General features: G+C 32.5%; 1 non-coding gene across 1 annotated transcript; it reads right to left on the bottom strand.

The window, feature by feature from the left end:
- Positions 1–571: 571 nt before the first annotated feature.
- Positions 572–674, bottom strand: LOC123388066. Its single transcript, XR_006602610.1, has one exon. It is a non-coding gene; the product is annotated as a U6 spliceosomal RNA (small nuclear RNA).
- Between the last annotated feature and the right edge of the window lie 2,328 nt (positions 675–3,002).

Here is a 3,002-nt window from a genome sequence, read left to right as displayed (position 1 = left end):
GCCTTTATGTTTATGAAGAGTATTAGCCATTGTTTTATTTTTTTTTTTTAAGTTTTTTACACTAGGGTAATGTTGGCCTCATGAAAAGAGATAGAAATGTTCCTCCTCTTGTATTTTCTGAAAGTATTTGGGTAGAGTTAGTATTATTTCTTCCTTAAATATTTGATAGCATTTGTCAGAGAAGTCATCTAAACCTGAATATTTATATAAAGGTTTTAATTGTAATTCCATTTCTTTAATACATAGAAGTCTATCCATACCTTTTATTACTTCTTGTAACAGTTTTGGCAATCTGTATTTTTTAAGGAATGTGACAATTTATCTAATTTTTCAAATTTATTGGCATGTAGTTGTTCATGCTGTTCCCTTATTATGTGTTTAATATTTGTAGAATTTATGGTAATGTTCCTTCTTTCATTCCTGACATTGACAATTTGTGTTTTCTTGTTCAATCTAGTTAGAGTCTTATCAATTTCACTTATCTCAAAGAACCAGGTTTTGGTTTCATTATTATTCTCTGTTGTTTGCCATTTTCTGTTTTTTTTTTTTTCTGTTTTGTTTTGTTTTGTTTTTTAATATGGAACGCTTCACGAATTTGTGTGTCATCCTTGCGCAGGGGCCATGTTAATCTTCTCTGTATCGTTCCAATTTTAGTATATGTGCTGCTGAAGCAAGCAAGCAAGAAAATAGTAGTCATAATTTGTTCTTTGTCTTGACAATAATAGTCATATTAGTTTAATATTGACTCAAAAACACACAATTAAAAATTATTACGGATCCCTATTTGAAAGGTAAGCAAAGTGTAGAGATAGTTTGTGAGAACTATATCTTAATTTTCAAAATAGGAATTCAATAATAGACTAATGTGGATTAATTAGTAAATTGCAGAATAAGCATACCACTTTGAAATGTGAGAATAAATACTAGAAGAAGGAGCTAAAGGGACTGAAAATGGTAGTATTTAGGAAGTGAAAGTGGAGAGTTATGTAGGAGACTATAATTTCTCACAAAAGGTTTTTTTGGGGGGATTGAGTTTGACTTTTACAATATGTGCATGCTTTATATTGATAAAAGAAAAATAAATTTAATACTTTATTATCAGAGTAGGAAAAAACATGGCTGGGAAATACCAAGGTTGGGAAGACCACTTTTTTTTTTTTTTTTTTTTTTTTAACCACTGTTGTTGATGCTGATGTCTTGGGTCCAGGGGAAAAACAGAGTAAATTAAGTTGACGGAAGCAGCTGAGAGTCCTAGGAGGGAGTGCAGAACCCGTCTCAAGGTATATGCCTCTGACTTAGAATATTGTTAAAAGATGCTTTTGATTTCCATTAAGTCAAAAAACAATTGTTCATTTGCTTGTATTCTGATAGAATTATAAAGGTGATGTTAGAAAGCCTGCTGTGATCAAGGTTCTGGTTGCCACATAAATATACCCAAATGTATTATTAGATAGCTCTTTACAGTTTACAAAAAGAAATTTCATATCCTCGTGTTAGCGCCGCAGTGCTGTGATTAGATAGTATCTTCATTTTGTAGCTGGGTTTAGGTTAAAAGATTTGCTCAAGGTCACACTGGTGATAAGTGCTAGAGGGTGGACTCTAAACTTATTACTTCCACTAATAATTCCATAATATACATAGTCACATCACAAAACAATTTTAAGTATGCTGATTTATTTAACTGAGTATTTTCATAACTATAACCTGATTACTTGAAAGGTAGATATCAGGCTGTAACATAGTGATTTTGGTTTGAATGAGTTTGGATATAGACTATACTACAGTTACTTGCTGCATGACCTTGAGAACATTTTTTAATTTATCCGAGCCTTTTTTTCCCTATCCGAAACAGGATATTACTGCTTTCCTCATAGGGCTGTTCTTTAGAGTTAACGTATGTAAGATGTTTATTACAGTTCATGGAGGTTAGTATGGACTCAATAATTGCTTAATTGTATGATCATTTTTGTTAACTATACAAATAACTGTGAGATTATTTAATGATTCATGCTTTCTATTTTTTGTATATGAGAACAGCAATATTAGCTCCCTATCAAAAATAATGATGTTAAGTTTTCCTAGTGGAATGCTCAGTTAAAAAAAAAATATACTAAAGCATGCATATATATATGAACATCAAAGTTAAACTGAGATTACTTAAATTACTTATTTTAGAGATCATCTTTTCAGTGTCATGAATCATTAAGAATCAGGCTATCATGGTATGATCTATATATGTTTGTAAAATAGTATAAATGCAGAGAAAAATGTGGAGAGGTATCTATCAGATAGTTAATGGTGGTCATCATTAAGGGTTGGGATCATGGTGTGAGACATTGACCGATTTATTGGTATTTTTAGTGCTTTTTAAAAAATAATGAAGAGATTTTTTTTTTAAAGATTTTATTTATTTATTTCACAGACAGAGATCACAAGTAGGCAGAGAGGCAGGCAGAGAGAGAGGGAGCAGGCTCCTTGATCCCAGGACCCTGAGATGATGACCTGAGCCGAAGGCAGAGGCTTTAACCCACTGAGCCACCCAGGCGCCCCAATGAAGAGGTTTTTATAGCCTTTTATAACCTAAAAAAGAATATAATTTTAACATAATTAAATGAAAAATAAACCTTCCTTTATTAAAAGGGTTTGGTGTGACTTGCTCCATTCTGGTTTCTAGTGACCACTTCTTCCTAAATGCTCTGAAATCTCCCTCATGGTTGACAGCAGCTGATAGGTCTTTAGTTCTAGAATTTCTGTAAGCATCAATGATGCACTGCTGTCCTAGAATTTGCATCTGGTTTCCATACAGAAGGTGTGTTCCTTGGTTTTCTCTGGACCTGGTAGTCAAAGTATTTTAGGGATTAGAGAAAATTTGCTCATTTTAAATGACAGACTTCGCTGCTGGTCTTTCCAGCCATGAATATGACCTGCTGAGGACATTACTGCTGTCAAAACCATTTTAATCAAACATATTTATAAATATAGTTTAAAAAGAAAGTTTGGCT

This window comes from Mustela putorius, unplaced genomic scaffold, assembly GCF_011764305.1.
Source record: "Mustela putorius furo isolate JIRA1106 unplaced genomic scaffold, ASM1176430v1.1 tig00003870_pilon_pilon_pilon, whole genome shotgun sequence".
NCBI lineage: Eukaryota > Metazoa > Chordata > Mammalia > Carnivora > Mustelidae > Mustela > Mustela putorius.
This window is presented reverse-complemented; position numbering and strand designations above follow the sequence as displayed.